General features: G+C 34.6%; 1 long non-coding RNA gene across 5 annotated transcripts in view; it reads right to left on the minus strand.

Moving 5' to 3' along the window:
- LOC103676622 overlaps window positions 1-13,396 on the minus strand; it is a 213,160-nt gene that overhangs the window by 38,911 nt on the left and 160,853 nt on the right. For all 5 annotated transcript variants that reach the window (XR_005838521.1, XR_005838519.1, XR_572172.2 and 2 more), the window contains one exon: window positions 14-178. This is a non-coding gene — a long non-coding RNA (uncharacterized LOC103676622). The remainder of the gene's footprint in view (window positions 1-13; window positions 179-13,396) is intronic.

The raw sequence follows: 13,396 nt of genomic DNA on the forward strand, positions 1-13,396 counted from the left end.
CTTTACTTCCTACCTGAACTCCGCAGAATTCAAAAACTCTCAGTAAGGGGATGCTGGGGGTGGCTCAGTTGATTAAGCATCTGCCTTCAGCTCAGGCCATCATCCCGGGGTCCCACATCGGATTCCTTGCTCAGCAGGGAGCCTGCTGCTTCTTCGTCTGCCTGTGTTCTTACTCTCTCTGACAAATAAAAAATAAAAATTCTTTTAAAAAGAATTCTCAGTATTCTTATATAAATCAATAAATTGCTAAATAATATAAGTTCAGTAAGAATCTGTTCTACTTATGGTGAGACATAATTGGAAACATATTTCCAAGGCTTTTCCTGGAATGTCATATTTGAGAGAGATAGGCATAGACTCAGATATGACCAGATAGCTTTAAGGAACTGACTTTTTGAAGCCCTTAAAGAAATATCAGCCTGGTACCTTGCTACACAGCAGCCTGGCCCAGTTAATAAAGAAGGTCATTTCCTGGCAGGTGCAGGCATATTTGAATCTGTCTTTTCAAGGTTTCCAGTCAGATCTATAGATTTTGCAGGTGAAGTCTAATGGCAAGTATTTGGCTTGGCTTCTGGCCTCAAGAAGTTAAAAGTTCAATCTAAAGATTCCTTATAAAAACTTCCAGCAAAGAGCCTCTATGGTCAGCTGCTATTCTTGCTGTGCTTTTATAAATAATTAGGCTATGGTTTTTCTGTTTTTTTGAAACTATACTTATTTTGAAGCAAATCGAGGTTAATTTGGCTGTCTTTGGTGAAAATGAGAGTGATTATAGACAAAAAAATGGTTCAATAACACCCCTCTGTAGATATTAGATTTTTTTTAAATTAGCCAACATATAGTACATTAGTTTCAGATGTACAGTTCAGTAATTCATCAGTTGCATATAACACCCAGTGTTCATCACATCACGTGCTCTCCTTACCCCATCACTGAGTTACCCCATGCCCCCAGCCACCTTCCCTCCAGCAACCCTCAGTTTCCGCTAGTTGAGTCTCTCATGATATCCCTCTCTGATGACTTCCCCTTCAGTTTTCCTTCCCTTTCCCTATGATCTTCTGAACTGTTTCTTAAATTTCACATATGAGTGAAACCATATGATAATGGTCTTTCTCTGATTGACTTTTATTCCACTCTGCAAATCCCCTCCAGTTCCATCCATGTCGATGTAAATGGTAAGTATTCATCCTTTCTGATGGCTAAGTAATATTCTATTGTGTGTATGATGATTATTTGTTTTTTGGGTGTTGTGTTTAATAAGTTCTTTATAGATCTTGGATATTAGCCCTTTACAAATATCTTCTTCCATTCTGTGGGTTGCCTTTTAGTTTTGTTGACTATTTCCTTTGCTGTGCAGATGCTTTTTATCTTGATGAAGTCCCAATAGTTCATTTTTGCTTTTCCCTTGCCTTTGGAGATGTGTCTAGCAAGAATTTGCTGTGGCCATCGTGTAAGAAGGTGCTGCCTGTATTCTCACCTAGGATTTTGATGGATTCCTGTCTCACATTTAGGTCTTTCATCTCACATTTAGGTCTTTCATCTAACTGTTCAACACCTTTGGAGTAAAGGCAGTCCTAGGAAGGAAGTACATAGCAAGACGAGCCTTTCTCAAGAAACAAGGAAAGTCTCAAATACACAACCTAACCATATACCTAAAGGAGCTGGAGAAAGAACAGCAAAAAAGCCTAAACCAAGCAGGAGATGAGAATTAATAAAGATTAGAGCAGAAATCAATGAAATAGAAACCACAAGAACAGTAGAAGAGATCAATGAAAGTAGAAGCTTTGAAAGAACTAATAAAGGTTCTTTGAAAGAACTAATAAGATCAATAAACCCTTAACCAGACTTATCAAAGAGAAAGGACCCAAATTAATCATGAATAAAAGGAGAGATCACAACCAACATTAAGGAAATATGAACAATTACAAGAACATATTATGAGCAACTATATGCCAGCAAATTAGGCAATCTGGAAGAAATAGAAAACCTGAACAGACCCATAAATAGCAAGGAAATTGAAGCTGTAATCAAAAATCTCTCAACAAACAAGAGTCCAGGGCCAGATGGCTTCCCAGGGGTATTCTACCAAACATTTAAAGAATTAACAACTATTCTTCTGAAGTTGTTTCAAAAAATAGAAAAGGAAGGAAAACTTCCAAACTCTATGAAGCCAAGATTCCCTTGATTCCAAAACCAGACAAAGATCCCACCAAAAAGAATTACAGACCAATATCCCTGATGAACATGGATGCCAAAATTCTCACCAAGATACTAGCCACTAGGATCCAACAGTACATTTAAAGGATAATTCGCCATGACCAAGTGGGATTTATTCCTGGGCTGCAAGGTTGGTTCAACATTTACAAATCAATCAATGTGATATATCACATTAATAAAGGAGAAGACCCATATGATCCTCTCAACTGATGCAGAAAAAGCATTTGACAAAATATAACATCCTTTCTTGATTAAAACTCTCCACAGTGTAGGGATCGAGGGAACATGCCTCAGTATCATAAAAACCTTATATGAAAACCCACAGCAAATATCATTCTCAGTGGGGAAAACCTGAGGACTTTTCCCCTAAGGTCATGAACACCACAGGTATGTCTACTCTCTTCACTGTTGTTCAACATCGTACTAGAAGCCCTAGCCTCAGCCATCAGACAACAAAATGAAATAAAAGGCATTCAAATTGGCAGAGAAGTCAAACTCTCACTCTTCGCAGACGATACTTTCTGTGGAAAACCCAAAAGACTCCACCCCAAAATTGCTAGATATTAGATTTTAATATCATTATAAACTGAATTAGATCCTGATTTATGTTCTCCAATGCTTGGCAACAACCCTCCAAACTAATATTTTTCTCCCATCTTTCTTACACGGAATCATTTGAAAACTAAAACCACCCTTTTTCCTGAAGCCCCTGCAAACTGAATACAAACAACTTGATGTAAACATCTGAGAAATAGCTACAATAACTCTAGATAATTTTCAAACCTTTTCTTTTTGAGTGACCCACAGAACATCAACATTTGAACTACAAACCAGGAAGATCTGTCAGATTGCCACGGCCTGTCCTCTATCTGAAGAATCTTCAAGCCTGACATCTAGAACTCTTCTTGACTGGCTACTCTAAGAGCTCAAAACTGGTCTATAATTTGATCTGATCATTAACCATTCTTTTTTCTTTTGTTTCTGTAGAAATGTCTGTCTAATGCCTAATTGCTTGAACCACAGACTTAACTTTGAGATTATACCTGTATCGGTTTAAACTGATTTTAAATTGATCTATTTTCAGGACTAAGGGACTCATGTAACCATCTACCAGCTCAACTTTTAATTTCTAAAAACCTCAGGGAAATTTGAGAGGAAGAAACTATACGGGCTACCTTGGCATGAAGATTATTTTGAGCTAAAGGCAATTGAAACCCTGAAAGGTCAAGAGAAACTTTTGCTTCTCCCTTAACTACATAGAGAATCCAAATTGGGGGGTCTTTCTCAGGATAAGGGTTATTGCCAGAGAAAATTTATCTGAGTGACTCATCTGTATGGTAGGACAAGAATCTAATTACCAAATGTCTGCTTTTCTTCTTATTGTCCTGTGAATTGTATTCCTTCCCTTTGAAGTCCCAAATCCCTACCTCCTCCACCCTAAACTAAGGTGACCTACATACTTCATTTGGCCTGACTTCTTTAGAATTTTCATGTCTGTATGGATTGTACAAAATTAAATTTTATTTTCTTCTGTCTCATGTCAATTTGATTCTTAACACAGCTAGAAGCAACTTAAAGGGGACAGGAAATTCTTGCTCCTTAACAAGTACAAAATAATTCTCCAGAATGGCTCAAAGTTCATCACTTAGACTGTAACAGCATCTGGTGGAATACACTGGGACAGATACCAACAGAAATCCTAATTTTTCAGAGAGGGTCAATAAACCTAGCTGCAGGATACTGACCATGGTGAGGAAAAGACAGGTTTCTTTAAAAATAAAATAAAAATACATGTATTACTTAACCCAGCAATTACTCTCCCAGGCATTTACCCAAGGAAAAGGAAAATGTGTGTCCACAAGCATATGGATAGATAGCAGGCCTGTGGATAAATACTATAAACTAAGGGAATAGAATTAAGATCCCAGAAACAACCCCCAAACCCATGGCCAATTACTTTTTGACAAGGGAGTCAAGATCACTGGATGGGGAATAAAGAATTAGATAACTGCATGTAAGAATGAAATTGGACCCCTACTTTATATAGAACAATGAACTCAAAATGGATCAGTGACTTAAATATAAAAGTCTTAGAAGAAAACATCGTCAAAACACACACATACACACAGGTAATTCTTCATGACCTCATATTTGGCAATGGATTGTTATATTTGACAACAAGAGCAACAGAAAAACCTATATACATAAGGTGGGCTTTGTCAAAAAATTTTGTACCTTAAAGGACATTATTAATAGGAAGTAAAAAGGCAACATATGAAATGGAAGAAACGATTTTCAAGCCATAGATCAGGGTTTGGTATTCAGAATATATAAAGAACATTTACAGCTCAACAACAAAAAGACAAATAGTCCAATTTTTAAAATGGGCAAAGGACTTGAGTAGACATTTCTCCAAATAAGATAAATGACCAACAAGCACATGGAAGGATGTTCACCATCCTTTGTCACTAAGAAAATGTGAATCAAAACCACAATGAGGATCCATTAGGATGACTAGAAGAAGTGATGGAGCCCTGGGTGTTATGCGCAAACAATGAATCATAGAACACTACATCAAGAACTAATGTACGGTATGGTGACTAACATAATAAAAAGATGACTATAATCAAAAACAAAAATTAACGTGTTGGTGAGGATATGGAGAAATTAGAACCCTAGTATATCACTGGTGGGAATGTAAAGTGGTAAAGCCATTGTGGGAAACAGTTTCTAAAAAATGTTAAACAGAGTTCCTATATAGTCCAGCAATTCTATTCCTGGTATATGTCCAGGAGAAATGAAAACCTATATCCCTGCAGAAACTTGTACACAGAAGTTTATAGCAGCATTATTCACAATAGCCTAGAGGCTATAACCCATATGTCCATCAATAAATGAATGAGTAAACAAATTGTGAAATGTAGACCTATAGATTAATAGACTCAAAAGTGAACCCACTAATAGTAATATCCATTTGGGAAAAATGAATATTGACCTTACCTACACCATACAAAAAATTATAACACAAATTAAAGTACAGGTATAAATGAACAACCATAATCTTCCAGACGAAAATACAATAAATTTTGTAATTTGGGGCGATAGGTCAAAAAATAATAAGCCTTTAAAAATTATAAATGGGGCTGATTCAAATTTAAAAGATTTTTTTTTCTATTTAAAGAATACCCTTAAGAAAATGAAACAGCAAGTCACAGAATAGGGAGAAATACTTGGAATACATCTGTATGACAAAATAGAAAGCAAACAACTCAATTTAAAAATTGACAAGTATTTGAACAGATCCTAGTAGACAAGTTAAATACACTGTTCACATGTGTGGCTCACATATTTCTATTGCACTATTTCTACAGCACTTGAGAATATAAAATTCAAAAAGAGCAATATTATTTTTAAAGCAGTATTTAGATTAAGTATCCTCAACTAGTAACAGGATAAACTAAATCCAGATCCTTTTATTGGCAGACTCGGCATAAAACAGCATCTTCCAAATACATGCATTTTAACAAAGCTTTCATTATTTCAGGTAGATATCTACTATATCATTCCGTAGACTTATGCTCATCTTGAAAGATAATTTTAACTATGCTTAAAAAGATTTTTAAAAAGCCACAAACTAACCTACAACATAGTCTCTTGTAGTCTCCTCGAATAATAGCCATTGTTCTTCTGACCCCTAAACATGTTCTTGATTTTAAACTATACATATTCCTTTGCTCTCTAGATTTTATCTCCTCTTTGTTTTCACTGTCTTTTTTGTGGGAAGAGCAGAAAAAAATTCTAAATCTGGTTCATATCCATGACCCTGCCTTGGTTTAAATTTGGATTCCTTTCTCCATGGCTTTACTAGGTTCAGTCTCAATCCCCACAGACTTAGCTTTGGGATTAGGCAATTTTCAGATTCTTTACCCTGTGAATGTAGCTATAGTAATTGAAGTAGTACAAGAATGATGAAATATATTGCACTGTAAACCACTATTTTTTGAAATATGGAACCAATATGGGAAATGTTCAAAACATATCAGGTTCTACAAATATCTCAGTAGAAAGACAAACTAGAGAGAGATTCACTTATAATAAATGCATGAATATGAGTTGTAGCCATTCTAACAAAATATCCTATTTAACTTAATTTGAGAAATTGGGGCTGCTGTTTATTCTTATCTCTTTATCCTTTAAATTCTGTATCTTGTGCATCACAGAAAAGCTTCACAGTTCTAAACACTGTATTGTGCAACGAGTAAGATAAAGGGTGTCTAAATGCCAGAGGGAATATGCACTATGTTGATGAATAATCTTAAGTTTTTAACTACATAAGAGTATTCACTCTGAAAAGCAGAGTAATTTTAGAAATAGAGTCAATTAAGATAATAAAACTCTTTTTTTTCTAGATCTGACTTTTATTTATAGTTGGCAATGTAGAGGATTTATAGTGGGATATCCTATATGCAATGGCATCCCATTTAAAAATACATTAGTTTGAGGAAATTTTCAAAAAAAAAAAATTCCAAAGTATCTTTTTAAAAATAAAAATAATTCTTTTTACAAAAGATGAAATTTCATAAATTAAACAACTTTTGAGAGGAAGTACTCTTAAAACTTACTAATTGTTAAATGGACAGACTTTAGATTTACAGATATTTCAAATAAAATGAAGAAAATATGATTCACTAATGCTAAAACTAATTAGCTTTGAGAAACACACAATGAGCAATGTCTAGATACAATGAATCTTTCATTGATAAAAACTGATAGCATAAAGAAAAAAAATGTTAGAAACTCTATCATGACAATTACCCTTGATCATATGATTAATATAGAGAGCTGGTAATGAAAATGGGACACTCATTTGCTTTGCATAAAAATTGTGATTTATTCTAACAGGGAAGTGTAAAATGAAATTAGAAGTGAACTGGTCAAGGCTTGACTGTAAAGTCCTAATACGGATTTATAAAACCAATTTCATTTATAACTTGCATACTTGAGTATTTTCCATGAACAAGACACTTAGTAATGTGGGTTACACTAAGATAATAAGTATAATTTCTGCTCTCAAATGCAATAGCATAGAAAGTAATTTGTAGGTAATTCTAAAGAAATAAAAATCTTTTGAATTACATTGAACAATAGAGCTGGAAAAGGCTGAAATATTAGCAAAGATGATTCTAATAATGATAGATAAGATAGAACAGAACCTGGTCCTTTTTGCCCTCATATCCCTTTCTTACCCTTCTCCTTTTTTGCTCTGTGAAATTGGTGATCTGATTCCATAAATTGTATTTTCAAAAATCCCTTGTCATTTGTCTTACAATTGTGCTTTGCATATGGGAGGATGGAAAGATGAAAGAAGAGAGGAAGCAGATTTTTTTGTCTGTCTTGCCCTTGTACATCATCCCATCCTGATCACCAGGCATTGGCTGCTTCTCCTTTAAGGCACTAGCTTCCAGTCACATGACTCTGGCCTCTGAGTTCTCATACCATTACCTTACCCTTTGTTCCTGAGGTCTAGAGATTGTAGCTACATTCTACTGTTGCTCATTTGTGGACTGTTTCACCACAGCTTCCTGTTCACTTCTCAGCTTTTCTATCACCTGGGTAACAAGTTATATACATTAAACTCCCTCTATTTTAAGTATTTTGAATGTTTTCTGTTTTTCTGGCTAGACTCTGAGCATAAGAACTCATCAGAGGATTACACCATGGAAATTCCTTACATATGACTTGCATATATTCCTTACAATGACCATATGAAACAGATATTATTTATAGTATCATTTGGCAGAGGAGGAAACAAAGTTGTTCAAGTATTTTCACAAGATTATACAACTATAAATAGAAGAGCCAGAATTTAAATTCAGGCAATAAGACTCTAAAATTAGAGTTCTTAACCACTAGAATACTTGGCCGAATATTCTTTATCACATGCCATGTAGGGAATGTCTGATAGGGATGACTCTAAGCTGTCCAAAACACCAAAAAACGAACCTGGTTCATCTTCATATTAATATCCAAGGAGTAGGGCAAGGCATCATGGCTGCAATTAATTCATATATTGTGTTCCAAGAGATTATTATTCTTGGTGCTTGGAAATAGCAGCTTAACAACAAAAACAAAATAGACAAATCCTTGTCTTCATGAGCTTACAAACCATTAGAGGGTGAAAGGTAATAGGTACATGAATATTATATCTAGTAGTATATCTAGTAGTAAGTCCTATGATTGAAAATAGAGGAAGATGTTTGAGAAATCTCAGACTAAGTATTGGAATTTTTAATATAAAAATTCTGTTTTCTTAGATGCTCCCAAATACCTCCTTTCTTCTCTCTCTCTCTGTCCACAACCACCTTTCAGGATCACCTCTCCTCTTTTAGACTTGGATGAAACAACATACCATGGAGTGTGAGATATAACTTAATGACTGACCATCAAGGGCCTGGATATGACATGGAAACACAAGAGACTCCCCACCAGTTAGCCCCATCATCTGTTTCCCCTTATATAATCTCATAGGAAGCCTGAGACCCTCTATTATCTCCCCAGTGAACTATTCTGATGTGAAGTCCCTCCTTTCAACATTTAAAAAATATTTTATGTGCCCAGTGACTTTGTTTACCGAGAACCTCTTGTATCTCTTTGTGTCTCTTGGTGAACAAATAAATATTCAGGTAGTAATGCATTGCATTAGCTTGCTTGGCATCTTTCTTTGCTTTGTTTCCATGTTTCTCTCACCTCACGTTCACCCTGGGTATGTTTCTCTCAAGTCTAGTAAGGTATCACCACCTAAGTCCTTTCCACACACTCTAAGAAACGGAGCTCGTATGTAATTAGAAATTTGGAGGAGGCAGCTAATCAGCAGTAGATTTTTGCCTCAGGTATGTCACAGATGCCATCTTGGATTCTATGTCAGCCTTTTACCTAGGTCCATATGAAGGCCACTGAACCTCCTCTCATGGCATTTCAGTTTGTGGTGAGAAGGAAGGGGACAGGAGAAATAGTTACTGGGTCTCCCTTTTCATCATGAAAGAAAGAGTTGCCCCCAGAAATGCTAACAGTGTAATCCCACTCAACATCTTTTTTGCTTAAAACTGCCATTTGGCAAGCCCCAGTTCAAGAGAAACTTGTAAAATGAATATTTAGCAGTTTTAGTCTTTACAGTGAAAGTGTATAAGAAGGAAGCACTTGGAATGGTGTGGACTGGCCAGGCAGTAGAGTTGGCTACAGTCATTAAGAGGACTGCCAATAGAAGAAAATAGAGGGAATGCCACTGGGGCAATATTTGAAAAAATAATGGCTGAGATCATCTAGAGTTAGTAAAACATGAATTATCAAATTGAAATCAACCACTTATTCCTAAACACATTGAATAAGAAGAAATTGACGTCTTGTTAAAAGTTAAGTTGCTCCTCACAAAATCTGGAGAAAAAGTGTTGAAAGCAACTATAAAGAAAAGATGAGTGAGGCATCTATTGGCTCAGTTGGTTAAGCAGCCAACTCTTGATTTTGGCTCAGGGCATGATCTCAGGGTCCTGGGATCAAGGCCCATGTTGCACTCACAATCATCAGAGTCTGCTTAAGGATTCTCCCTCTCGCTCTGCCCCTCCCACTGGCTCACGCATGCATGCATGCACTCTCTCTCAAATAAGTAAATTAAAAAAGAAAAAAGGAAAAGAGTTACATAAAAAGGAACAACAATTAGTTTTCAGTAGCAATGTTAGAGGCTCAAAGACAATGGACCCTTAAAAGTGCTAAGAAAAAATAAATGTCACCTAAGAATCTTATACCCAGTTCAATTATCATTCAAGACTATGTATGATGTAAAGACATTTCAAATAGTGGAAAAGTTTATCGCACATATTTGGTGAAAGAACTAGAATATATCTCAATAAAAAGGAAATTGAAATCAGGGGGAGTAGAATACAAGGAATAGTGGTATGGTCTGCCAATGACCAAATTTTAGCTGAGGATAATTGTAAAGAATTGTAAGAATAGGGGTGCCTGGGTGGCTCAGTTGGTTAAGGGACTGCCTTCGGCTCAAGTCATGATCCCAGGGGTCTGGGATCGAGCCCCGCATCAGGCTCCTTGTTCAGCGGGGAGCCTACTTTTCCCTCTCTTTCTGCCTGCTACTCTACCTGCTTGTATGCTGTCAAATAAATAAAATCTTTAAAAAAAGGGGGGGGGATTGCAAGAATATAAAACATGGGGTGATCATTTAGTTTATTCTTCCAAACTGGAAAATTTTTGACAGTAAATGGGGTTACTAAAGATTTCATAATTTCATAAAATATTTTCATTGTTTTATGTTGGTAGGCCTTGTTACTATAAAAAATGATTTTTAAAATAAATATTTCTAAAAATAAATATGTATATATATATGTTTTAATGTATAAATTTTGTTTTAATATCCATATATATTAAAGAAAAATTTAAGAAGTCTCATTAGTTTTCTGAACCACTAAAAATAATAAGTTACTCTTGGCATATATTTATGCTTCAATACATTTCTTAGTTGTATCTGTTTCTAAAACTATATCAATAGACTTTTCTGTAAAATTTTTTTTTTCAAATATGGTCTTATTGTTCTAAATTTTTATAAAGTTTCCTACAATTTTCCTCAAAATTGCACTTCATAGTCAACAAAGTTGTTAACAAATTCTATTGAAGATTCTGGGTTGTTTTTTTTTTATTATGAAAACATTCTAGATGTGTCAGTGCCTTGCAAGCTCAAAATAAAGTCTACTAAATCCAGGATATTTTAAGTTACTGTCTTTTTGCTTCTAGCCAGAGTTTCTTTAATATTTTTGCAAGAAAAAACTCATGAAATTAACTGTTCTTACCTAGGATTATTTTAAATATTTCAATGTCAATTTAAAAAGATTAAAGATAGACATTGAAGATAAAGTAAGAGGGCACAGACAGTTAAAAGCAGAATTATCAAAAGATTATTTCTACAGTTTGAGATATTCCAAAGCACAAATACAGAATTTCTAAATTAAATATCATAAATCACTTGAACTCTCATTTAATGTGTTTAATTCTGTTCTTGCTTTTATAGGGATAAATTTTAGTGTCTTCCTGTTTGCAAACTTGGTTTCTACCCATCACAATTTAAGTCTTATAATCTGACAGATATTTTCTGTCAGCTCATTTTTTGATTAAAGATGTCCTTTATTTTTAACATAAAGCAGTAAAAACAGTATAAATATTAACAAAAGTAATACTTTTGTGCACTTGGACTCAGAAAATATTTACAGCTCAAACAATTCTGAAATGTAACATAGAAAATGAAAAGGGAAGGCTACATGTACTATTATGCTGAGCTTTTGTTTGTGTGCAATTCAATGTTGGTTTTGATATAAAATTTTTACTTACTGTAAATGTATATGGGCAAAAATTATAAATTTTGACAACTTCAAGCTTCTATTTTTTTTTAAGAGGGAATTTATTTTTTTTAATCATTTTTTTTAAGGATTTTATTTATTTATTCGACAGAGATAGAGACAGCCAGTGAGAGAGGGAACGCAAGCAGGGGGAGTGGGAGAGGAAGAAGCAGGCTCATAGCGGAAGAGCCTGATGTGGGGCTCGATCCCATAACGCCGGGATCACGCCCTGAGCCGAAGGCAGACGCTTAACCTCTGTGCCACCCAGGCACCCCCAAGCTTCTATTTCTATTGGTAGAAATACCCATCTTATTTGGTTATAATTACAATTTATGTGTGTGATCCCAAACCAATTCCAAGTACATTTCTGCTCTGTAGGCTTCTTAATTTTGTGTGGATATTGTTTTTATCATAAAGCTTTGCTCCACCAAAATTGGCTAAAATAGTTGTGTCATTCGTGTTGAATTTTAACTGAAGTTCCAATAACATATTAGTTGTTTCATTTTTTTTATAATTTTTATTTTGTTGTATTAGTCACCATATGGTACATCCCCAGTTTTTGATGCAATGTTCCATGATTCATTATTTGCGTATAACAACACCCAGTGCACTATGCCCTCCTTAATACCCATCACCGGCCTATCCCAAGCCCCCACCCCCATCCCCTCTGAAACCCTCAGTTTGTTTCCCAGAGTCCACAGTCTCTCATGGTTCATTCCCCCTTCTGTTTACCCCCCCCCCTTCGTTCTTCCCTTCCTTCTCTTACTGATCTTCCTACTTCTTATGTTCACTTTTAGCAAAATAAACTTTCAGGGCTGTATTTCTTCTCAATTAATGACTAACAGTTGGTGACATTAAAAAATAAACACTAGAAAAATTTATGTTTAAAGCTCTTCTTGTACTAATAGAGTCAAGACATTAATATCTATCACTTCATTTTTCACAGTATATAAGAAAACTAGAATTCAGTCAGCAGGTCAATTAATATAGAAGAGACATGTGATTCTTATGAAAAGTCATGCTTTAAAGAAAGAAACATAAATACATAAATGTACCCTCTGCAGTTTTAAGTGTCATCTTTTTAACCAAAAATTTCAGGTAGATTATGATACTATGACAGAAACTGGAAATAAAATATTTTTGAGTTTTATCGCACCCATGCTATTTATAATTACAACTATTTATAAACACTTGGTTTAAAAATTAAAAATCTGGGACAAGTACTAAACTAGATGGATAACAGGACAATAGACCTAAACCAGAAATGTCCCGGGCTAACCAAATATGCAGTCACCATGTTAAACACCACATTATGCTTGGTCATTTACATATAGTATGGTGGTATTTGGAGTAGTGTGCTTTTAAATCTGAATTTAATCTTGTAGAATGTGTATCCAGCATTATAGACTTAATCTATAAGTTTCAGAAAAATTTACATGAAGCATTGAAGAGGATTTTATAAAACTTAACTCTTAATAACTATGATTATAAATTATATATTGGAAAATAAAATATTGGATACTTTTATTCAATAAAATGAAGCATATTATAAAATTTTGTGAATTTTGTGAATCTATAGTTGTCATAATATTTGTTTCTTTTCCCTGAATAAAATGACAAAGTGCTATTTTAAAATATTGGTTTTCACTTAACTGCCTTATTTTCCCTCATGTTAAAAATGATGAACTATCATTTTTGTCTCATTAATTTCTTTTTATATAAAAATCAGTGCATAATTATATCTCAATATAGAAACTGTAATTTAAGTAAGTTTTGAAACATAGAGT

The sequence above is a fragment of the Ursus maritimus genome, unplaced genomic scaffold, assembly GCF_017311325.1.
Source record: "Ursus maritimus isolate PB19 unplaced genomic scaffold, ASM1731132v1 scaffold_3, whole genome shotgun sequence".
Classification (NCBI taxonomy): domain Eukaryota; kingdom Metazoa; phylum Chordata; class Mammalia; order Carnivora; family Ursidae; genus Ursus; species Ursus maritimus.